Genomic DNA, 26,048 nt, shown 5'->3' on the forward strand with positions numbered 1-26,048 from the left:
AGAGAAATGCAAGTGGAAAGCAAAATTCAAACAGATGGTGGCAATGAAGACAAGGAGGGCCCTGCTCCTTGACATCTTCAAAATAGGTTTCAATATTTTCTGAGATATTGTCGAAGACAGCAGCTTGTGGAGACCTCTGAAAAAAAATTGCCTTTACTGTTCTTAGTCACCTTTACAGACCCTTCTGAAATAGCCCTTACACCCACCATTACTCACAGACCTCAAATAGAAAACCACTAGTTTGGCAAGAAATGACAGCAGCACAAAGGAGAAGACTGTGACGCTCTCTCCTGACTTCAAGTCTGTAGCATAATGGAATAGTGCTTGCTTTGCTCAACAGAAAAATATACAAATAATCAGAAAAACATGGCAACGGGATGACAGATCTATGGTATCACATTTCCCAGAATGACCTCAAAGTCATAAATCAGATCTCTGAATTGTCAGCAGCAATCCAGCTGAACAGCCAAATTGCCCCACCATCCAGCATATTTTATTAACCGTTATTACTGTGCATTATTTATTTACAGAGTGCGGTACATGTAGACATTGCTTTACAGGTACATAAAAGACCACCCCAAGGAGTTCAGTTATATTCAGGCACGCAAATATGATACTCATTGCAGCAGCACTATGGGTTAACGATTGTGGTACTGCTTCAGGTTTCTTGCTTCCTTTTTGATTTTATTGCACTGAAGCCAAACACATTTTAAACTCTGGACTTCGAGTCAACCTGTCTGCCTGAGGCCGTGTATGGCCATATTATCTTAGGATCAGAGTGTCTGATGGGCTTATTTGTTCTACCAGGATAGCTAAACTCAGGGCTGTGAACTGACGCTTGAACTGGCTGGAAATTTTCCACCAAACTTTTTTGTTTTCGATTGCTAGCTGGAGATGATGTCTTAGCAAAACCAGAGATTTTTGCACACAAACTGAGCACCCCACATGGGTGGAAGGCAGGCTTTGCGCTTGCTTCTGTGTAAAACTCGCTCTACCTTTTCCCCTATTCGGGGAGATGGGGAGAGAGGGGTTAAAACAAAATACTACATCATGGTTTCTATTTGTTTTCTTTGCATAAGGAGAAAGAAGACCCTCTTTTACTTCAGTCAATGTTTATTACTCTATCATCGAGTGTTTTTTAGGCCAGGAGGCTGACCCAGCAACATCCCCCCGGAACCTGTGTGCCCTGTGCTGCACAAGATGGGTCAAGCTCCAAGTGGAAAAGTGTCTTCTTTGGGCTCTGCCATTCTTCCCTGCACTGCAGGCTGATGGGTGATGGTATTGGAGGACGAGTGCTCGGCAGATTCTCCTCCAGTCCACAAGCCTTCCATGGACGCTTAAGATCTTGAGGGTCTGCATACCTGGGTCAGGACTTAACTGGGTGGCGAGCAGAGCCCATACCTCGACATCTTCCAACTCTGCTTGTGTGCAGCAGGAGTTACACTATAATAAATAGAAGAAAGGTATTTTACATCCTCATTTTCCAGCATACTGCTTGTTTCATAGGTGTTTAGAGTCACTGCTGCTGCTTGAACCCATCAAAGGGCTCAAGTTCATGTATATGGTACGAGAGAAAGCAAAGGAGGGATACTAACGGGACGATATTTCTCCCCTTTGCACACCCTGATGCAGTTACTGAGCAGCATTTCTCTCCTAGTACATGATTTCTTCCAATCCCAGTTACTGTTGGGAGGAAAGACATGGCAAAATCACTGTCTCAGATAGCAGCGGTTTCTCATCCAGCCAGAGCAAGCCAAGAACATTTCCCACCATCAGCATCAAAGTACCCTTCTCCAGATGTCTGGAGGAAAGACAGCATCTGTCTGTCTGACGGGAAGTCTCCGCATCTCTCAGGGACGTAGGAGGGTTTGCTTCTGATTTTTTTTCTTCTTCTAGCGTTATTACTCTGGACTCAAATATAAGAGAGGATCCTTTACTGATCCCAGACATTGTGAAGTGCTTCGCATGCCGGTGGAAATCCATGTGAGCTATTAATTAATGACTTAATTGCTAATTATTTCAGTACTGGAAAGTATGCTAGACCCTCCCAGTCTGGCCAGGTACACAGCCCTGCCCTGGGGAGTTACTGGCTCATTTCTGACGGCATGGAACAAGGTTGTAATGAAGTGGTGAAAAGCTGAGGGGAGAGAGAAGATGGGGCATCTGCTCAGGCTTAACAAGCACCAGTGCCCAGCCTGGCACGGCAAAGACGTGGAAAATTAACACCCACAACAAGGAGGTGTGTTTTCTTACTTGTTTCTCACAGGCAACATAGCTAAAGGCATCTTGAAGAGGAATGTAAAAAGACATGGGACATTTCCTGATATATAAGAAGTGAAAGAAGCTATAAAGGAATGTTTGGGTGGCTAAGACACAAACTTGTAGATCTTCCCTACCTGGGGTTAAATTCTTCCTTGGCCTAATATTTTCAGTGTGACCATGGGTAAATCACATAAAGTCCTCAGTATCTGAGCTGCCTAACTGGGAATACCAACATGTCCAAGGGGACAGTGCCAAGACAAGCAGAAGCCATACTGGGAAGTGCTGGTAGCCCTGGTAGCCAGGCCTGGCAAGAGCTGCAGCAGGCAACGCTCCATACAGGAGCCGTGCCATGACTCGCACAGCCTGCTTTTTCCTCATACTCAGAAACTCAATGACCTTCAGTCTTGCCCGGGGCTGGACGAGCTGCCAAAAATACAGCCCCAGTTGTCCCTGGGAGAGCTGAGGAAATGCAAGTGTATCTGGGAGCAGCCTGGAGCCATCATCCAAGAAGTCGTCCCGGGCTTTTCTTCTCCAGTGGTCTTCATTTTGTGGGATAATTTCTAGTGGTGGCAGTTAACACGTGGTCCTCCTGTGGTGCTGCTGTTGCCACCCCTGTGCCCTGTCCCCAGATAAAGTTGCGGTGGGGTGCAGCCCTGCAAACAAGCCCATCTAGATTTCTGCTAATGAACGCTCTTCCTGGAGCCCTTCTTTTCCCCCATGTGTCAGGAGCTAATGATGGGTTGTAAAAAGCTGACCAGACTCTGCCGCTACACCACCAGAAGCAGCAGGTCTTCCTGGAGGTAGCATCTCCTGACCTTCAAGGTCTGTGATTTAATAAGATGAAGGCAAGAGTGTTTCTTGCATAAAGCCAAAGAGAGGTGAGATCTCAGCATGTCCGAACCCCCCTGCAGTCAGGAACCTCCTCCAGGCTGGCACCCTAAAAAGTCACATCTTCACAACAAGCAAACGGGAGGCAGCCCCAGAAGTCTCAGTCCTGTAGACACTTCACTTTCCTGGTGCGAGCAGCCTTGGAGAAATCCCACAGGTTTACAGTGTCTGAACCTTTGAATGAGGAGGCGCGTATTGGCAGTCTCGCTGCTCAGAGCATGGGCATGCATGTGAGTTCAGCTTTTCCAGAGCCGTGGTAGGAAAAAGCTGATGTCAGGCCAGACATAAGCGATATACATCTTAACAGGGAGGCAGGAAACATATCTCTGTGTTCCTGCTAACCTTAGAAAGCAAGCGCTTGGATTGCTACACAGAGGATTTGTAGCAACAAGGAGAACGTAATTAAATAACAGGGATGATCTCATTATTGTAATGATGAGGTGTCATTTAATAAGGAGAATCCAGGACTGGGAGCTGAAAACAGGAGTCCTAATCCTAGCTCTGGCTCCCGGCTCCAGTAGGCCACATAAGACTGGCACCCTTTCTTCAATGTGTTTTTATGAAACACAAAGCACTGGCAGACCCTGGTGCTTACAGAAGCTCTCGCAACAAAGAGAACAACAACAGTAACAGTAAAAATTGTCTTGTCCCTTTACCTTCCACATAAAATCTGGGTTAGCACAATTTTCCTTTATATAAGGGACAATGAGGCTGTCCGGCAGATGATGCTTATGCAGAGTTCAGAACCAGGAGGTCACCGAAGGAAATGCTCAAGACTTGCTCTAATCCTCAGGCTCTTCCAAATGCAAACCTGAGCGACCGATTATCAGACCCTGCTATGGCATTTGTGGGGTAATACAGCCTCAGAGAAATCATTTCCCCAAATAAAGTTGTTTTTATTTATATATATATGTGTGTCTGTGTTTGTGTATGTTTGATCAGGAGGATCAGGATGGTTTCAAAGCCGTATCACAGGAAAGGTATAGTCTATTTTAACAGGGGACCTGCCCATATATTATGTGGATCAAAACTTGATCCAATCCAGAGGCTGGATCTCCTGAATTCAGCCTACCCCTCCCTCCCTCCCTCTCTCCTTCCCTCCATCCATCCACCTGTCCGTCCATCCATCCATCCCTCCCTCCCTCCCTCCCTCCCTCCCTTCCTTCCTGCCTTCCGTCAGTATTATGATCCTTTATCCTTGGTACTGATGCTAAATTTGGTAGGTTCTAAGTCACATCTCCCTCTTCCCCTCCTATTTTCTGCTTTCACTGTGCTGCACATTTTGGTTTTTGAGGCTGGGGGCCCTGGGGGGTGATGCAGGCCATGCCAGGCAGTGGGCTCTGCTGTGCTTTGAGCAGGGCTGTTCACACCTCTGAAACGCTACTTTGGGTTTTCTCGTTCCTTATCGTTCAGCATGTTCTACAACGGTTATTCAGCATGGCAGCTTCGCCTGGTACCAAGGCTGAGGTGCCAAGCAGGGTCCACTCAGCACCGAAAATTTGCAACCCAGATGCGAACAGGTCAGCAGTTCCCATCAGCCGTGGTGGTGCTTCTGGGCCACCCATGAGACCTCAGTGCCATCCCACATCCCAGTGGCTCAATGCCCAGGCTCTTGCCCTGCTTTTGCCACCATCCGTACCCCATCCCCACGATGAGAGGCTCGTTGGAGGGCAGAGTCCTCTCCCACGGGTCAGAACAGAGAAATCTCCCCCCCGCGCAGCGTGGGACGTTGCTCTCTTTTTCCTTGGCATAAGAAAGCTGGAGCATGGAAGGGATTTTTCCCCACAGCCTGACCTGCAAACACTTAGCAAAGTAAACAGGTTTGCTCTCTGATCCCTTCCAGAATTACAAAAAGTTAAGACTAGGGCAGCATGTGTAATAGATTTCATCTAAGTCCCGCAGCCTTATCCCAAAACAAGTCTTTGCCTTTTAATTTTACCATTTGCTTCTGAGCCTTACATGATACTGCTGCTTTTCCTTTGTTTTTAAACAAGCGAAACACAGGGGATAAAAATGCTGAGCCCCTTCTCAAACACGCACCATGCGCACACAGAGCACTGGGACACGTCCATGAGAAACTCTCCTCCATTCAACAAACAGCCCGCAAGACAAAATAAACCACCGGAGCATCCCGTGATCAAGACCACATTACGGGAATCCAGTGTTTTGATCTTTTCCGTGGCAGGATTCAAGGCTCCCCGGCTGCCAGCTCTTGGGCTTTTTTCCATTGCCCAGATCCTGGAATCTTTGTTTTCATTTTTTTTTAAAGCAACTTTCTAGCCCTCGCGTTTGGGGAGAAAAGCTTAAAAGCCTTAACATAGAAATTTTATAATCTTTAAACCAACCTTGCTATCTGAGACAGGACCAGTGACTCATTTTTGAATTTCCAGTGTTAAAATATCAGTACTGTTGCTAATCACTCATATTAATATCACCACCCAACAGCAAGTTTAATGAGGGTGGTAATGAGCTGCTTGCTGTCCACAATCCACACATCACAACCGTAATGGGTCTTTCCTTCAGCCTTAGGATGATACCGTAAAACACCTTAAGGGAAGTTGGTAGCAGCTCTCATCTGCACTGCGTAAAGTAAGTAGATGTCAGGAGAAGTTATGACGTTTTGATCCCCTGGGTTCAATGTCTTGACCCAACACTTGGATCAGGTATAATGTATATAACAGGTATTGAGAATATGGCCTGATGCTACTGAGCCCTAACTGACTACTTCTGCTTGTCCCAGAGACCAAGAGCTCCAGCAGCGCCCGTTCCCATCCCTGGAGTTCACACTCTGGGGGCCCTGAACAGAAAACCGTGTGAAAGCAGCCTGGGAAACACAAGGTTTCTCTGTATAGCAACCCAGGCTGGATTTCCCTCTCCTTTCCATGGATGTCTGCAGTGCTTCAGGTAGGTTAGATATGAGCCAAACAATGTCTGAGCGGTTTGAAATATTTCAAATGACTAATTTCCACCATCTCCTCCTCCCGCCTCCCCTTGGTGGAAAAGCAAACCTTAAACCACTACATTTCTTTGCAAAACTTGTCATGAAAAATTCGTCCTGTTTTCTGGCTGCCTGTAAAACCACCGGAATAAGATTGGTGTTTCTCTTATTGCTATTGCTATGTGAAGCATAGCTGCTTTCTAACAGCCTCTTTGAAGCGAGGGAAATGTCTAGTTTTCTTTAGTCAGGAGACAGCTCCAGGACTCCCCATTTATGGGATGATCTGGTTAAAACTTTGCAAAAGGGAACCCAGAGAATTTCCCCGTAGTCTTATTTCGGTTTTTCCTAAGTGGGAAGTGCACGAGTCCCACATTCTCTATTAATCATTTGAGGAACCACAAGAGAAAGAAAAAAAATGTCAACATGAGTTCCTCTTCCCTCACAAGCTGGCTTGAAGGTGGTTGTGGTTGGAGAGAGGGGAGTGGAAAAGAAGGAAAAATGACACAGCAAGGTGATTTAATAGAAATCCCAAACCGAGAGCTCGTTCCTAAAGTCTGCCCTGGCAGTGGAGGCAGGTGCACAGACAGACCCTTCACCCAACAGTGAAACCACAGCATGGGATGTATTTAGTACTGCCCTGTTGTGGGAGGTTAAAAATAGTGGGAGATGGATGACTCATTGCTCCTTATGGGGCAGGAGGAGATCACTCCTCTGTGTGCATGTGGAGCGATGGAAGGACGGAGGGGTGGAGGCATGGAAGGGTGGAGGGTTGGAAGGGTGGACGGGTGAAGGGATAGAAGGGTGGAGAGGTGGAGGGAGGGAGGGATGGAGGGGTGAAGGGGTAGAAGGGTGGAGAGGTGGAGGGAGGGAGGGATGGAGGGGTGAAGGGGTAGAAGGGTGGAGAGGTGGAAGGATGGAGGGGTGGAGAGGTGGAGGGATGGAATGGGAGCTATATACCCTTTCTCCTAAATGACATCCTAACAGGGTATCCACACTCCATAGCATCCTGTCCCACTGCTCTCCCTTCTCACCTTCCTCACCCCAAGATTCAAATCTCTCCACCCTCCTGCCCTAAAAACCTTTCCCATCCTGTATCTTCCCCAGTCTGGGTCTGTCCAATCCAAGCTCGCTCACCTCAGTTGCTGCAGCCCCCTTTCCGCCCCCCACCCCCAGCTCATTTCCCATTTTCCCCACAAACAGAGCAAATGAAAAATGTGCTCTGGCAAGAGGGGAGAGGAAAACATGGAGGTGGAGGAAAAAAACCCAGACACATGTCAGCCTTATGCTTGCACTTGGAAAAATGCAAAACTCCCCTACCCCAAACATCAATGGAAATATCATTAGCACTGGACACTAATGAAGGTGATCTCTTGGCTCGGATGAAAGAGAACCGGGGAGGCAGGAGGAGTGACCCATGCTGTTTGCAGAAGGGACACCCGGTACCCGCGGCTCGGACGGGGCATGCTGCACGCTTGATCGACGTGCCTGCGCTCGAGTGACCTACATACTGAGCAAATGTGACACTGCGCTGCTGAATCAATACCTGTCAGGTCACATTACCTGTTATTGATGAACATGGCTGTTAATCCCAACATATTGTATTTGCAGAACTTCCTGGTCCCCCCATGGCTGTCTGGGATGAAGTTCTGCCTGGCTGAAACTTCTTTGAGGGAGAGAAGCTTCATGGAGGAAAGGTCTTTGGGCATGGGGTGCATGTAATTTGTTGCTGCTGGTCTGCTCTTGGGGTCTCCTTGCTCCCCCAAAGGTAAGTTTTAGGAGACTTAAAAATCTGCTTTACAAGCCACGGGTCCTGATTTAGCCATGTAATATCATAGAATCATAGAATGATTTAGGTTGGAAGGGACCTTAAAGATCATCTAGTTCCAACCCCCTGCCATGGGCAGGGACACCTCCCACTAGACCAGGCTGCTCAAAGCCCCATCCAGCCTGGCCTTGAACACCTCCAGGCATGGGGCATCCACAGCTTCCCTGGGCAGCTTGTTCCAGTGTCTCACTATGTTCGTAGCAAAAAAATTTCTTCCTAATGTCTAATCTAAATCTGCCCTAAATCTAAATCTAATATGAACCCTTAACTGAGAGAACTAACTGTAAGCGTGGTCATCACGGGCTCTTCTTGTAGCCCATGCAAGGCAAGGAACCCCTTCACAGGAGGCCGAGTGCAAGGCTGTGAATCGCTGTCTGCAGGGACCTGTCTCCTTCCACAGCCACTGATGTTCACCAGGATCCCGGACTCCTTACGGAGATGTTCACAGTAAAGTGGAAGGGAACTGTGGCACTGGCATGTGGGAGGACTGGGGGGGGTGAGGAAGCAAGAGACAGCGATCAGAGTCATGCTGTTTGTTAGTGTGATCTGGAGCTGTGGGCTGTGCTGAGCTGGTTCCTCCTGTCCAAAGGACTTTCCTTCTGCTCTCACATCCCACATGAGATCCATTTGTCAGTCTTCAGGTAGGATTCAAGCACATCACCCCATGCTGCAGCCTTCATTACCCCAAACCCCCGCTCCTCTTCCCCTCCCTGGCTGGGAGCAGGGCCATCCTTTCAGGCTGCTCAGGGGCTTTGTCATCTGGACATCATGGCCCTGGACCTTGCCTGGAAGCTAAGGAGCGTTTGCTGCCAGGCTAAGAAAAGCCCCAATAAAAGTGATTTGACATCGGCTTGAGGTCCTGACTAGGAGGAGAGCGTATTTCTGTGCATGGGGTGCATTTTCTGCTGTGCCCTTGTGTGCCCCATGGGATCCTGGCAAACCCAGGACTTCCCATGCCCAGGGTTTGCCCTCTAATCTGCAGCCACGCAGAGTTCTCCTTGACACCAGTGGGAGCCTTGCAGGGCAGGCTTTTATTTTACCTTTATTTTGGCACAGAGCTGGGTCGTCTTCACCTCCTGATGAGGGAAAGGAGACAGACGCTGCAGGTGGGAGACTCTGCCCCAGCAGTTAAGGCCCTGGCCAGGTTCCTCTTGCAGCTGGCTTGAAAGAGCCCCCAGTCACCATCTGTTCTCAGGAACAAAAGTGTTGTGGTTTCAAAACACATGCACTGACATTAAAAAGGCACGCACAGAAAAATCCCACCCAAACGACTTCATAAGAAGAAGTGGCAGCAGCAGCCTTGCTAAACATTCTGCTGCACTCAGGCTGATTGATATTGCTGGGTCTAATTGGCTGCCGCTGCTTTAACCCAACAGTCCTGTTTGTTTGTTTTGATTTGGGCAACAGCTCATCGTGTAAAGTTTGCTCCCAACTGGGCTCACAGGAGTCCCGTTGGGAGAGCCGAAGTCAAGGGAAGCGAGCAGGTGACAGGGGACATTTGATGGCGGGAAGATTTTGGTGACTTGCAGCCAGTGTATTTGTGTGTGCAAAAACCAGCCACGGCCCGGATGGACTCCAGATGGCTCGTCCGTGTGTCGCAAGCCCAGCAGTGTGTCTGCTTAAGGAAGTCAGGTTTCATTTGGATAATAAAGGACCTGCGCTTGTAGCACAGGAAGAGCTGGATTTAATCTCCCTGGCTGCTGTAAAGTGGCCAACACGTGCGGCTGGGGTGCCTCAGATGAACCAGATCCACTTTCTACAGGGAGGAAGCTGAAGGGAAGCGCTCACTGAAATACTCCTGTTGAAATGCCCCCCCCGCCTTTCCTTGCTGAGCTTTCTGCTCGGGGCTCTGGTCCAGAGCAGCTGCGTGCCGAGCGCCTCTGACTGCTAAAGGGCATCGCGATTTTGCTTGTGTGCCCTGGAAAAGTCTATTAGCTGGCCTATATATTTAGCTAGTGTCCATAAAGCCATTAGGCTGCTGCTTTTGCATGTGAACTGCTGCCAGATCGGAGGAGCAGAGCCCAAAGCCTTGGCCCTGGGCGGTGGTGAAGCCAGGCTGAAGCTGTACGAGAAGCAACGTGAGCCATCAACGCGCCATAGGTCTGGGTTCAGAGAGAGGAATCAAAGCCATCCCTTTAGTGGGCTTTTCTGCTTTGATTCATTTGTTGTGAGCAGCACAGATGGAGAAGGAGCAAGGGACAGTCATTTGGGCTCTAGAGAAAGCTCAGATGGGAAGTGTTCATCCCTCTGCTCATCTGTTCCCTCTGTCCAGCCGTTGTTCCATCAATGCCAGGAGGAGTCGTAACAAGTCCTATCTATCGTCTGCTCAGTACAGCTCCATCCATCACCAGGCAGGGGGAATGCAGAAGTTTTCTATAACTATATGATGCTAAAAACACCAAAGGGAAGGCGGGATGGGGTTCGAGCAGTTCCAGGGGAGCCCCCTGTATGTAAGAGGGAAAATGAAAGGAAAAAATTAAATCAGAAACTCAAGGGAATATTCCAAATGGCAAAAGCTATTCGAGCGATTTCTGTTGCACCAAGAGAAGGCTTTCCCTTCCTCCACACCTCCGAAAGCATGAGACAGGCTGTGTGGATGTACTTGTGTGTGTGTGAGAAACACATCACACGCTTGCCCTCCAGAGTTTCCCTTCTCGTATTTAAAATGGGCAGAGCTCCAGTTTTTAAGGTCTGAACAAACCCTGGGGCATGATGCTGATGTGATACCTGAGTTAGGAGAGAGCCGAGCGAACTCCTGCATTTGTCCTCCAGGTCTCTCCTCTGTCCTCCTGGCTCCCAAAATAACCAGACACAGCTCGGAGTGGATGCTGCCAGACAGCGGCATCCGCATGAGGAGGACACTGTGGTGAAAAGGCACGTCTGACCTGGGGGATCAGGAGCTTTCTCTGCAGCTGTGATGGGAGGAGTGCGGGGGGAAATCACCATTTTGTTCCAGCTCTGTACTAAACCGATGCAGGTTCTTCATTAAAAATCCTGCCAAGTATATGCTACTGACAGATGAAGAGGTAAAAATGCAGCAGCCAGCTCCTCCTGACCTCTGGAGAAATTCCTGTTCTGTGTTGCTGCTACAGGTTGGGTTTCGCCTTTACAAGCAGACCCTTTCTGTTTCGGATGGGTCTCATCCAAGTACTCACAGCTGTGGGTCATTTCAGGTCCGCAGCTGCACTTTGCCTCTGAAGACTATCTCTGTCTGGATTAATTTATATTGTGGAGTTTGGGGAGCCCAAAACCAGTACTGGGGACAAGAAGAGAGGAGTGTCGTTACTCAGGGGTTGTTTTAACTTGTGGAAGGTCTGAAACTCAGTGGAGGAGAAGCAGCTCAGCAACTTGACCCTAGAGACCTTGACAAGGCTAAACTGGCTGAGGATGTGTCCCGTTGGGTATCCCATTCCTCTAGAAACCCTCTTTGGACCACAGTTAACCAAGGAAGCACCAACGCCTGACTCTGCTCCTTGCACTGACACCATTCCCCAGATCTCAAACAAGCAATATCTCCCCGAGGCCTGACCCGACCCTCCTGAAGTCTCTCCAAAGCCTCCCTCTCTGCCCTTTCCAGTTGGCTTCATCCCAGGTGTTCCCACTGGCAGCTGGGAGACTTCCCTCCTGCGGGTCAAGGTGGCAGGATAAAGAGAAGCCCATCATGCCCTGCTAATTCCTGGGTATTTCACAGGAGCCCTGGCACGTATCTCAGGGGTCAGGCTGCTGGGCAGGGGCAATGCGATGCTCATCTCCTGCTGGGTTACAGCAGCGCTTTGCACACTCCCCATGACAGCTCTGGGCACGTGCCTGGTCCCTCACCACCTCCAAGCAGCAACCAGGAGCGGTGCAGAAACCCATGCCTGCCTGAAACCATCTACACAGAGGTTGAATATACATTGCAACTTGATTTAGTTTGATTACAACCAGGCTTACCTCCAGTATGAGGCCAGACAACATCCCTGTGGCCTGGGGAAAGGGACAGGGACTCCTTTCCTGCAAGGGGAGGAAGGAAGGAGTTATCCAAACCCACATATGTGCTGCATCCCAAATCCCGTCCGTCCTTCCCTGGCATTTTAATCCTCCCCTTGGTGACCCACAGCTCCCTTCTGGCACTGATGCTCCCTGTCGCAGGGAATATGGAGGGCAAGGCAGAGCTAAGGGGATCCCAGATGCTTTGACACAGAGGCAAAAGTGACAACAGCAGGCTAGGACGGTGTTTCACTTAATCCCCGGCGACTCTGACATCAACCAGCTTTCGGCTGAGGCCAGGCTGTGTTGGGAGGTCACCTGCAGTCGGGGCTCCCCGGGAACAGCCTTTGCCTGGGTCCATGAGAGCACACAGGGTTGTTTGCATGCTGTGGGCTGCAACTTGCACCCTGGCTGAAGGGCAGGCTGTGGGCAGCAGTAGGAAGCCATCCCAAGCAGGGAAAGAAGACCCATGTGCTGGCTCCAGGGAAATATCCACAAAGTGTCCTCAGGAACAAAAATACTCACCAAATTCCCTTTGGTTGCTCCCGAGGGACAAGTCACTTTAACCCTGGGGCCCAAAGACAGCCTGGGATGATACTAACCCTGGGGTGACTTACAGGCAGACCTTGAAACTGATGGATATTATTCCTGGAACCCACCAGCAAGCCTCAGTGCAATTTTAAATCATATCTGGCTCCAGGATTCTTTAGTAAAGGATTTTTGGTAACGGGAGGGGTTTTGTTCGTTTTTGTTTTTTTTTCCTAAAGCCTCCTACTGACTATAGCCCAGGTGATATCGCAGCCAGGCACGGTACTCCCCTGTCTGCAAAATGACTGCACAGGTGCATTTGCAGGGGGATTCCTCCCACATAAAAAGGTGGATAGACCACCAGCCCGAGGTGTCCCTCCAACCCTCTCCGTTGACGCAAGGGGAGCTGAGATCCAAATGCCGGTCACTGGCCATGTCACCTCCGTCCCCAGGCAGGAGAGGAGCCTGGGCTTTGGTGCTAGCTCACCTCATGCTGGGTGGCACCACAACAGCTCAGGTGTGCTTACACTTCATGTATATATACACTTTTATTTTTATATATATATATATTTATATATATTTAAAAGCATACTTGCCAATATTCTGATAAGTATACTGACATCAGTAACAAGACACTGCGTGCCACACGTACCGCTATATAGCCTAAGCCTTAGCACACATCACATACATATCTATTCACTTAAGGTGAATTCAGAGGAGGAGAGAGAGAGAGAGGAAACTTTGGTCCAGAGATGGACAAAATCCAGTCAAAACCTGAGAGTAGCCAGGAAAAGCAAAAGGAAAGAACAAGGCTGCCCAAACGTTCATCTTCCATTGCACCGCTCACTAAACCTTTCATTTGAAGTATTGCCTTCATGCTCAGCGCAACACTTCAAAAAAATGGTTCGTGAGTTAGGACGATGGCTCAAAATTTCCTTTGACGGTTACAGGAGCAGGCAGAGGAGAAAAAGCCTTTTAGAGAAGCTGGGATGGAGGTATCTGGGTTGTGAGGGAGCGTGTCCATGCATCTGCAGATGCTGTATGAGGCTGTGGAAGTGCTATCTCAGGTCAGCTGAGGTCACTTCAGCTCCGATCAGCGCCTCCAACTTGCAGCTGAGCTCCAGAAGCCAAAGGCACAAGTGCCACTCTCTTGGCGGTGCTCAGAAGAGATGTCTCGATTGGAGCTGGACCCAGACCTGGGGAGCAAACCTCCATGTGAGCATTTTCCTCGTGGCTCTGAAATGAAAGGAGAAAGCAAAACACCCTAGGCTGGAGGACACCACAAGAGCCTTGCCTTGGGCCAAAGACCAAAAAGAGGCCTCACCCACCTGGAAGATGTTACCCAAATAATGTGACAGTGTACAGGAAGCCAAAGGTCACTCTGTGTTTCCTTCCAGAACAATCTTTTACTCCTCTGGATGGTAACCGAAGACTTGGTGAGGGATGTGTGAGGTCTCTGCACTGCCCCAGACCATCTGTGTGAACGTAATGAAGGTATTTATTTAGTTCTTCTACACTTCATTCTCCCTGTCTATAAATCAGAAAAGAAATAGCACATCTCTATGCCGCAAGGTTGTTGTGAGGATAAAAGGGTTAAAAAGCAGGTTGTCTTAAAGAGGGCTTTATAAAGTGCTGTGGAAAAGTGGACCTTGCCAAAGTTTGTGTTTTACAACTGGGGGTTCTCAAATTCAGGTTGGACCTTGCTCTCTTCAGGGTGAGAGTGGTGGAGACAGGCTCCTGCTGGTGGTAGATCCCCAGCCCAGGGCTGAGCCCCTCCGACACGATGCTCAGCAGGTAGAGGGGGTGGCAGCCCCCCAGCTCTCGAGGTGCAGCAGGGAGAGAAACCCATCGTCTTTGTCCTTGGGAATGTCATGGCCAAAGCTGGGCAATTTTGTGTCTTGTTGTAAATAGAGTCACGGCCAAGTTTTACTACCCTAAAAGATCTGCTTATCAACGTTCATTTCCTGCATTTCCCTCTCTTTTAGGTAAATCACAAAGACGCTCTGGATTTCAAACCCTGTAGGCTTCCGGGATTCTCGTCAAGGGGTTTGGAGGCAGACCTGTCTCTCATTAGCGAGGCTCTTTGCATAAAAATAGGAGCGTTGGGTCTGATTCCTGAAACTGGGAGCTGCTCTCATGAATATCCCAACACCCTCAGCTCCCATCAGGGCACTCAGTCTCCCTGGGGGTTGAGCCCTCCAAGCTCCTTGCAACTCTATGCGGGCATTTTGGCTGGGGAAGGGGGAGGCTGTGTGGGAAAGAAGCAGCGGGGCAATTGTAAAAGGCAGGAGGTAACGACCCACGTTGGGAAGCAGCCAAGAGAACAGAAATAGCATATGGAAAAGGCTCTTTGAATGCGATGTATGCTGCTGATTCGTAGGAATAATCAGCAACACCTCTTTACATGCTGCATTTTTTAGCACAAATTGAGAATAAAACATCCTCTCTGCTGAGACAGCAGAGTCCACATTTCCTTTTCTTCACAGACAGCTTCCATCGGCGTCACAGGTATATATCGTATGATATTGTCCCACTTCCTTTGCTTGGGATAAATGCCACAATCCTCTTTTCAGCAGTGGGGAAACTGAGGAACGGGCAGTTCAGCTACCTTGCCCTTGGCCATAGACCTTGTCAGTGGCAGAGCTGAGACGAAGGCTCAGGAGCTGCATGTACTGCTGCAGCTTTATTCCTGTGCTGTGTCAGAAAATATTATCTCTCACTTTGATGCATCCAGATTTTCTTGACATAAATTGCTGAAATCGCTGAGAGAGGCATTTATTTCAAAGTTCAGCACATTATACGTAGGGAGAGAGGAGTTGAGTAACTGGAAAAATCAACTTGGAGTTGCATCACCGGGAGCCAGAATGTTTGTTTAGTCCTTTGTGAGATGAAGCAAGCTCCAGTTTGGCCTCATCCAGGCATGATTAGTCAAGAGATAAGGAAAGGTTTCTGGACGGGTCCCTGATACTGAGCAATTTCAGACATGGATACGTTTTGTAAAGGAGAAGGAGGGGGAGAATAAGCGTCTTTTCCCCGTCTGACCTGGCAGGCAGTCATGTTGGCTCCAAGACACAGCTTTCAAAATGACCAGTCCCTCCCACGAGCTGTGTTGCTCCTTTTCCCCCCATTCCCATCCTTCCCCAACCTACGATTGCAGTAAATTATAAATGGAGGGGCTTTGCAATAAAAACCCAGCCCAATAAGATCAAAGGCAGCTTTTATCTCCCATTCTCTTTGGGGTCCAAAACTCACAAGAGCACAGCTGCTGGCCTGAGGTTGCAGATATATTGCTCCCAGATGATAAAATAGCCACGGCTTCAAGGTCTTCTATGTTAGCTTAAGCTAGGACACTCACCTCCCTCCAACTCAAGCAAAGCTGTTCACTAAACTGTCCATGCACCGTCCCTGCCTCCTGCCCCAGCATGAGATGATGCAGGAGAGCAAAACATAAGGAAATTCTCCAAGACTGGTGATTCTTGCCTGCTGTCCCACAGTGACAGCTGACCTTGCTGGTATTTCTGACTTCATTTTGTTTCACATCTCACATTGTGCCACCCAATGCGTTCTGCACCAGACAGGGCAAATCTTGGTTGGCCTTTAAACCACTTTTGGCCTTTAAAGACATACAGTGTAAATGACAGAGTGAAAATCCTGCTGTGAGGTCTGGAGTTTTAGGGGCTTTTCTTCAAAAGCTGAGATTTTTTTGGTGTCTAAGAATTTAGCTTTTTAACCACCCCATATCTAGCCTGAGCCTTGCTAGGGTTTGCCAAAGAGATTTCATCATGAAGCATTTAGAGGTGAACAGTTGTAACAAGCAAGACCTGATCTCTCCTTGACAAAAAACTACAGGGCTGGGATTTAAATTCATCTCAGAAAAACACAGTCAAAGAAAAGAGTCACTACCTGCCATCTCTTTGGGGATAAAAACCAGAAGGGACAGAGTTTTTGTTTCCAGGAGCCAAAGTGAGAAGTGCTTCCAAGGTCTATTTAGCCTTTTTCAGCCCGCAGCTTTGGCTGTGGAAATCGGTGGACTTGGCAGTGCTACTGAAACCACGCTCAGAAGAAAGAGTCCAAAAAGAAAATCAGTTAAAACCCAAGTGGTCCTGTGCACGGCTGCTGGAGGCTGCTTTGCTCTGGCTCTGTGCATCATGGCTGAGCTCTAACACCAGTGCCCACCCTCCTTCCCTTGCACCTCTCCCAAATCCTCATCAACCTCGTCACCCCAGACGCTGTGTCGGACCCTTGGAGGGACAATGATTGCACAGGCTCCATGCCCTCAGGAAATCCAGAGAGAAACGTAGAATCATGGAACGGTTTGAGTTGGAACAGACCTTAAAGACCTTCTAGTTCCAACCCCCTGCCCTGGGCAGGGACACCTTCCACCAGACCAGGCTGCTCAAAGCCTCATCCAGCCTGGCCTTGAACACCTCCAGGGATGGGGCAGCCACTACCTCCCTGGGCAACCTGTTCCAGTGCCTCACTGCCCTCATAGTAAAAAATTTCTCCCTAATATCTACTCTAAATCTCCTTTTTTTCAGTTTAAAACCATTACCCCTCATCCTATCTCTACAATCCCCCATAAGGAGTCCCTCCCCATCTCTCCTGTAGCCCCCTTCAGGTACTGGAAGGGGCTATAAGGTCTCCCCGGAGCCTTCTCTTCTCCAGGCTGAACAACCTCAACTCTCTCAGCCTGTCCTCATAGCAGACGTGCTCCAGCCCTCCCATCATTTTTCTTGCCCTTCTCTGGACCCATTCCAACAGCTCCATGTCCTTCCTGTGTTGAGAATAAAAAACAATGTTTTTAATTTTTTTTTTAAATAAAAGCAATTCAAGTCTTAGAGAAAGCCTGACATTTAAGAAAGAATAAAATGCAGATCAGACTGGCAAAAAAACACAGTTCCTTCAACCTGTTTCAGCCATTTCTAGCATTGCACTTTCCTGCTCTGAACTCTGGCTTTAGAGCCATGAATTTTCCTCCTTGTCTCAGGTCTGGACAGCAGGTTTTGGGTTTTTGGTATGTCTGTATGATGAAACTATTACCAGCTATCCAACCAGTGCCCTGGGGTAGCAAGCGGACATGCATCTGAAACAAGACCACTTGCTGGTCCTTCCCCACCCTCTGGGAGCTCACATTAAGAGGAGGCTTGGAAGATGCCAAAGCAACAAGGCTTTGGCTTCTTGTCTCTGATGTAAGCAAAACCAGCTTATTTTATTTTGCTCAACTTCCTAGCACTTGCTTAAATATGCACATTTCAGATGGGGAAAGGAAATGTCTCGCCTTCCTGGAAAAATGGTTACACTGATTTCCTCCTCCTTCCTTGCATCGCTGACGTTTCTTAGCAGCAATGTCCTCCCATGATGGGGAAGAGACGTTGGTGGCTCCAGCCACTTTGCTCTCAGCAAAAAGCAGGTTTTGTGGACTGACAAGGGCTGATGTGGTTTTGAGGTTGTTCCCTCTTAGGCACAGGCACCTTCTTCTTGTGCGGCACCTCGCACGGTGGTGGTCCGTGAAGGGGGCTGATCTTCATTAGCCTCAAATACAAAAGAAATGTGAATTCAAAGAGCAATAAACATTGCAGTGAACTTGCTCTGGGCTTTCTGAGGCAGCTGGCTCGGCCTTAGCCGTGCCATCGCTCGCTGCCTAAGGGAAAGCTGCAGGGACACAAGCTGAAATCACAGGGCCTTGCTGGCTGTGCAGCACCCGCGAGTCCCTCCTGCCAGCTCTCTGCTTGCAGAAGCACTGCCTCCATCTCAGCTCCCGGGACATGTGAAGCACCTCCAGGCTTTTCTTGGTCCCAAAACTCACCTTCCAGGTGAAAGGATGCTCCAGGCAACTTGAAAAATTGCCTTATTTCTAAACGTATTAACAAATAAATCTATCAATCAACTAAACACAAATATTACCCCCCACGCAGTGAGGGGAACCAACCCCATGTGAATGGAGATTGTTCAGTCAGGGCAAGGGATATTTTTATGAAAAAGAATCTGTGGGTGTGATTTGTTTCTCCTCTTGACCTTGGGAGACCTTTACCTACATTTATTTCTCAGACCTGAATTAGCACCGTAATAACACAGGGCTGGAAAATTATACTTAAACCTCCCAGCTATTTCTGGGTTACAGAGGCTCTTTCTTTTTTTCAGTCTAACCTAGTTTTCCAGTGGAACATTCCCAGCCTCTACAAAGAGACATCCCAGTTTTCCTCCCTATATAATTATATAAAGTCTGGCCTATATTCGTGCCCTTTCGCTCAGTCGCCTTTAATGTCAGCGAGGGATGCTGCTCCCTTCGGAGAGGTAAAGAGCAGGAGGAAAGATTGACACTTCACCCCTGCTTCTGCCCTGAAAATGGGCTGGATAAAAGTCGTCCCCACAGTCTCTAAGGACTCCGGTTAGTGTGTGATTGGCCGCGATTCACTTGCCAAAGTCAAACTACGTCCCATCACCACGAGTGGTCCCATGGCTTTAAAAGTGAAAGAACCGTCACTGCTCCACGGGATGGGGTGAAGATCTGGAGAAGGTCCTTGAGAGAGAGTGGTGCCGTCGTGATACAGGATGGGCTTTTCTGTCCACTGCACAGACAGGGATGGGGCTGACGAGTAAAGTTAAAAATCTCAACATGGCTGTGGTGATTTGTTCCCTACCTTTGCAGGTTGATTGGCTTAGAAACTAAAAAAAAAAAAAATATAAAAACATGCATTGCTCTATCATGTAGGGCAGAGAGCAAACCCAGTATGCCCAAGGTTGCAGTCCTCCAAGAAATGTTAAAAATTGCAGGTCTTAAACCTCAGTTCAATTCCTTTTTAATCTTGTAGATGCCACCAAATAAATACTTACAAGTTTTTAATTTGCTTGCTTGTTTGTTTTTTGTTGTTTTTTTTCCAGGAGAGTGAAGAAAAATGCAGGCCAGGGGATATTCATCCATCACAACAACATATTATCCCGTTCCAAGGAGATTTGCATTTTCTGGACACACAGGAACTTCTCCAGGGGAGAAATCCCAGGGGAGGGATTGGGCATCTGCAGATCTCAGCATCAGTCACTTCCAGCTTTGGTCTCATTTCCTCCGTAGCACCAGTGTCAGGAGAAAAGTAGATTCAAACCACTGGCTTTTCCAGCCTCAGCCAGATCCTTCTGCTGCTTTCAAGGGGCTTTGAGTCAGACCGTACTTCGCCACATCAGCAAAACTAAAAAGTTTGACAGAATTGATGCCTCATGCGATCAGAAAATATCTGCAGAGCTAGGGATGACTAAGGAAGTCTGCCCGGCCCCCTTGCCTTGCCGGGCAGGAGCAAGAAACCCCGAGCTCTGTGCTGGGCAGATGGGAAGAGGTGGGCACGTTTCCATGTTCAGGGTTTTTATTTTGCCAGGATTTTGGTGGGTGGTCTTGGACTGTCACCTCCAACAAGGAGCACCACAACCCTGCAGTGGGCTTGCTTTGCCGTGGCGCTGACTCTGCTTTGCGACTCAGCCATGGGGCAAGGAAGGCTTGTCTAGCTCCAGGGTCTCCTGAGTCATTTTATTTCAGTTTCATGAGAGACAATAAAACAGGACCCAAACCACAGCCCGGCGCTCTCTCCAGAAACACTGGGCTCTGCTCACCCTTGGCTGGGGGCCCGGGAAGTCTGGACACTTCTGTCCTGGGTTTAAACAACCCTTTCCTAATTTGTTACTGGCAGCCCCCCGAAAACTCAGAAACCACGAGTCAAAATAACAGACAAATTCCTCCAACTAGTCGTTTTTCATAAGAAAAGAAAAGAAAAGAAAAGAAAAGAAAAGAAAAGAAAAGAAAAGAAAAGAAAAGAAAAGAAAAGAAAAGAAAAGAAAAGAAAAGAAAAGAAAGAAAATGGGATTGCGTGGTGTTTTGCATCTTCTGGTTGCTGCCCACAGCTGGCGGGTGTGCCCCTTGACTTTCACGGGAAGCCCAATCTGATCCCAGCCCACCTGATCTGAAACAATAGGAGTGGAAAATGTGAGGTCTGCTTAAGGATGGAGGGGACGGGTGAGGAACACCCTTTCCTGCAAGGGGTCACACCAAACCGTTTTGGACCATTTTGATATATTGCACAGTTCCCTCTACAGGTCGCAGCAAGAAACACTGGGCACCCTGGGGATGACTGATGTGGTGGGAAAGAAATGCAAATAAAGGCAATAAAAAGTTAGTGGCTGGCTGAGGAAGGGGCTTTGACTCCGGCTGGGAGGAGGTTTGCTCAGCTGGTGCCTTAGTTCCAGGTTGACTTGGAGAAATCCCTACCAAAGCTTTAGTTTTGGTTTTAGGATTATAGCATCACCATTTTTTATAGATCAGACTGGATGCTGCCTGGGGCATGATGATCATTTAAATGCAGCAATCAACGGAGTCTCTTACACCTCAGGTATTACCGTAACATGGAGAATCATTATTATGATTAGCAGTAATAATAATAATAGGAATCATCTCTGAGGCTTTTGGCCATCACTATGGGACAATTAATGGGTGGCAATCAGTTAAATCCCTTTGCACATATTTCCCTCCTGCAGGCAGACTCGCACTTTCCTGAGGAATTTGAGGGATGCACCAGCAAAAGACCTGAGAAAACACAACACCATCACGGAGGTGTGAATCTTTCCACCCGGTGCTTGACGGGGCGCTTGTGTTGCCACCTCCCTGGCCACCTCAAGCTTCAGCGAAGGCTGTAAACTTGACTGATGATAGCAGCTGGCAAAATTCAGCCCACCCAAGAAAAGAAGGCACCTTTGCAGGCAGAGATGTCAACATGAGGCAGGCATCTGGTTCTCCATGGGCATGTAACTCTCCTTGGCCCCACTGTAAATCCCAGCCTTGGTGGGCAGCAAACAGCCAAGGCTGCTCGTAGCACTGGCTTCCACCAAACCTCATCGTGGATGAACAGAGAAGGTTGTGCTTCATATGACACCAAGGCATATATTGCATTTTTAGATTGGTCAAGTTGCTTAATGGACTTAACCAACATAGAGTGCGCAGTCATAGTTTTGCATGTGTTTTACTCCCAGCCATGCTATAAGACAAGGGACACCTCTCCTTCAGCCCACTGCTCAGCATCCTTCCATGGAGCTCACCTCGTAAAGCACAGATTTCTCAGTGCGAGAAGTCCTTTCTTGTGGCTCTAGGGGTCTTTAGCATAATCAAAATTGTATTATTTCCCCTCCTCAAAGGAAAACTGGATTTAATTACGCTTTGGCCAAAAGCAGGTGGAAATTAAAAAAAAATTCTTCCAAGAAAACATCCCAACACCGGCAAACAGGAATTGGTTGCACTGTAGCATGAAGTACCTGGTTTCCCAACTATTGTGGCAAGCAAACAGACACTTAGTCAGAGAAGTAATCATTCCTTGAAAAAGAGGGTCAGTGGAAATTTTCTTGAGTACTCTTTTCCACCTCTCTGTCCCCCAGCTTTATGTTCTGGGCTGCTTCCCAGCGTGCACAGCGGGGAGGTTAAGGGAGAGGAGGCCTGTCCCCTTTCCCACCGCCCCTCGCGGTGTGGTTGCTGTTAGTGTACAGAAAATCACCGGCCGCTCGGCTCCCCCTCCACCTCCACCCTCAGACCTTGGCCTGGATAATGGTGTTTTGTAGGCAAATACCCTGCCATTTGGGTGAGGGACTGCTTAGGGAAAGGTAGAATAGATAAAAAGTGTCTCATCCATTGAGTTATCAACCAACAAACACCAGTTCAGAGCTGTCCTAAACCAAGTCTGTGTCCAGAGCAGCGTGTTCAAGAGCCACTGCTGTGCTCTCATCACCCTTAAAATCGTCCACGCTTGGGTCCAGCTGTGCTCTGTAACCCTCCACGACAGCTGGCACCGAGTTGCACAGGTCAGTCATTTTTCTTGTGTGCACAATCCAGCCTGGTCTTTATCTGCAGTTTGCTAAACCTCCTCCTAATCGTAAAACCCTGGCAGCAACCAGCCGAGCGCTCGCGGCGGCGTTCGGAGCCAGCTCTCCGACTACAAAGGGCTCGTCTTTCTGCAAGAATGACCACAGTCTGTTTAAAGAGGCGCTATGAATTTTATACCACAAATAATTGCAGTGATACTGTGACTTTGAAAAGAAATCCACGAAGTATATTTTGCCATGACATTTCTTTGATTGTTCTTAATTGCATTTGACTCACCAATGCCGACTCCAAATTAATGAGCTCTTAGAGTACCGCGGAGCCTGGATTATAAACTTAGGCAGCAACCAAAACATTCATGATAATGAGCCACACGACGGTGACGCTTTTCCCCCTCGGCTCTCCCTTTTCATCCCGCCTCCCTCCTGACTTGCAGCAGGAGCAGGGCTGTCTGCTCGCCTTGCTGTGATGGATTTCAATTCCCTCGACCGTCCTCAGTGTTTGCTTTCAAAAGCCTAATGTTTCGGAGGAATTATTAAAGAAGAAAAAACCAGGCTGGCTCCAACTTGCCGCCTCTTGCCTTGCACTTTGATGGCAGCCCTTTCTGAGCAGGGATCGTCCCCCGTGTGTGTTTGTATTACTCCTGGCACGCTGCAGCCCTTGCCTGGGATGGGACATAAGTGAATAAATGCAATCAATAATGCCTATCCTGAACTTTAAAGCATACTTTATTCTTGCAGCGCAGGACAGCACGATACACACTGATAATCCCTCACAGCTGTTGCACAGCCTTTCTTTTTTAGTTTGTTTTTTTTTTTTTTTTCTTGCCTGTTAAAATCTGTTAAGCTGGACAACACTCCGTGTTTGCCGAGAGCGGAGCTGAGCCACAGGAAGGTGATGGGTGCCGCCGGCAGCCGAGAAGCAGCCCCAAAGTCCCAAGCCCTGCACCTCCCACCACTGCTGGGAGCACCAGCTGACGGTGATGTAGAAAGCCGCATTTTTTGCAAATCCTTTTTTTTTTTTTTCCTGGAGCTCAATGACAAAGTGACAGCGTCACCTCACAGAGGAGACCGGTGGTCATGTCCTCCTGGGAAAGGGGGATGAAGAAGCCTGTGTGTCCCCTGTGAACCTCTGGGCTGGTGTCTTAATTTGTGCTGTGCACCAAGGAACCCCCCTGCTCTTCTCGGTGCTGTACAGCACCCAGCACAGGCCTGGTTTGCAGCCAGCAGTCTCGCATGCAATGGGTATAAAAAAGCAATTCCTGGAGCCCTCTTTCCAGTTGCTTTCCCTGGAAGTTAGCCCGGCTGCCGGGACCTTTCTTATCTTGGATGAGCGCTGCCTTTCAGACGAGCTTGTCATCCCCATCCTCAAAGTTTCTAATCTCTGTCTTGTTTGAAGGAAAACCGGAGCGGTATCGTATGCAAAGGGAAACACCCTGGGTTTGGTTTTCTTTATTGTCTGAACCCCGTAAACAGGTTCCAGACACAAATAATTATTTGTAAGTCACGTTTCTCTATCTCAGAGGAACCATTGCTGTTCTGCAACCTTTTGCTGATGCAGCAAAATAAGAAAAACAGCCTGAAGGGGAGAAGCAAACATCCCAGTCTCCTCTTCCTAACCCAGAGAAAGCTCTGAGTGAGAACAGCTGCTCAGCAGAAGTCTCTCTGAACAAGAGTGGTTTAAATTAGTAGGATTCTGGCTAATTAAAAGACTATAAAGACATAATTAAAAGAACTGAGACGAAGCTATATTAAATTAGTCCGCCAGCCGCCTTCCGAGGCATGGCAGAAAGATGCAGATGGTTGTTTGCACCTCATGAGTCCAAAGCACCTCTGTGCCCTGAGAGCAGAGGCCAGAGCAAGAGCTGGTGATGGAGTGGACCTGCTGGGGAGGGCTGGGGAAGGGGCTGCCGCGGTAGAGGACAGCCCCAAGGCAATTCCCTCCCAGAGAGAGCAGGGAGAAAGGGGATTCGCCTTGGGACAAGGCCTGTCTCCCAGGAAGGTGACAAATGGAGAGGTGGTTCAACCCCGGGGATAATTTTTTTCCTTCTCACATCACTGCTCTCCTTGTGTTCCCGCAAGTATGGGAGTCATGGTGGTGGCGGGACATCCTCGATTCAAGCACCCCGCTGCTCATAAATGAGTTCTGAGGCACTGCTGGCCCCAGGGCCTGTCCACAGCCCCATGACACCTTGAGGATGTCTGGGAAGACAGCAACATCCCAGCAAGAGTGTGGGGAGTACAGCCAAAGGGGGCTGTGGGGGGAGAGAAAGGAGGGGGAGAAAGGAGAAGAACAAAGAGGAAAAAAGAGAGACAAAAGGGAGCAAGTGAACACAAAGAAAGAGGAAAAGGAAGGAGAGAAAGCAAGAAAGGGAAAGAAAGCAAGAAAGCAAGCAAGCAAGAAAGAAAATAAATATGAAGAGAAGAGGAAGAAAAGTAAAAAAGAAAGGAAAGAGGAAAAAGGAAAAGAAAAAGAAAGATAAAAAGGGAAAGCAAGAAAGAGAAAGAGAGAAAGAGAAAGAGAAAGAGAAAGAGAAAGAGAAAGAGAAAGAAAAAGAGAGAAAAAAAGAAATGAAAAGACGAAGAGAAAGAAAGAGAAAGAGAGAAAGAAAGAAATTAAACCTCAATCCCGGACAAAGAGAAAGAGAGAAAGAGAAAAATATAAAGAAAGAGAAATAGAATGAAGGAAAGCAAGAGATGAAAAGACAGACAGGAAGAAAAAGAAAGATAGATGAAGATAAATAAATAAATGGAGAGAAAGAGGAAGGGAAAGAAATAACAAAGGGGGCACGGATGCTTCCAGCTGTTCAGATACAGCAATGCCGCCCCTCCACAGCTGTGCTTTCCACATCCTCCCTGCCGGACTGCCACCCTACACAACACATGGAGGGCCCCAGGTGCATGGGGACCATCTGCCCCACCAACAGACCCTTTGGACCAAGGGACATTTACTGGGGTCACCAACATCCCCTTGCATGCAGAGAAAGAGGCTCAGGTGAGGTCGGGCAGCTGAGGACCATGACGGTCCACCTGCAAAAGGCCTGGTCTGGCCACGAGATTCACAGCACCCAGATGAGGACAATCTACAGAACACAAGAATGCTAAAACTTCCTTTAAGCGACAAAAATACTACTATGCGATGGCAGATGTGGACAGAGCTGACTTACAGCTCTTGCTCACAGCTGCCGAAGAGGCTCTCCATAGCTGCAGCTGCTCACACACCCGGTTTTGATGGCCAACGGCAAGTCCAAAACTTCCAAACGCTTCCTTTCATTGTGCCGTGGAAGCCAAAAGTTGGTCGACTTTACATGAATCGAGAATTTTAAAAATGCTGTTTGGAGACAAAAGAAGTGTTTTGGATTTTGAGCACCGTTTGGAAAAAATCCCTTTAAGAAATCCAGAAGCAAAATACATTGTGAAGTGGAAAGCTGCACTGAGCTGAAAAATTCAAAGTGTTTCTTTGACAAAAGTTAGAATCAGGCTGGTTTGAGTTTGGGTGATGCTTCTTCCAAGGGAAAAAAGTGTAATTTCGTAGCAGTTTGGCTGCTTTGTTTCAGTAAATTATATATATATATATATATAAGAAAAAAAGAAGAAAAGGGAAATAAGAGGGGCTGGGCAAAATACGTGTAGAAACCAGAGTAACTAAGGAAAGGACTTCTTTGTCTCACATCTCTCTGTTTCCCTGCTGAAGGCTGGAAGGAGAGACTGTGCAAACCCACTGTGACGGGGATTTTACATAACTTTGTGCCCCCGCCACCAAAATTGGGATGGCACCAGCATAATTGGGAC

Source organism: Rissa tridactyla, chromosome 2, assembly GCF_028500815.1.
Source record: "Rissa tridactyla isolate bRisTri1 chromosome 2, bRisTri1.patW.cur.20221130, whole genome shotgun sequence".
Taxonomy (NCBI): domain Eukaryota; kingdom Metazoa; phylum Chordata; class Aves; order Charadriiformes; family Laridae; genus Rissa; species Rissa tridactyla.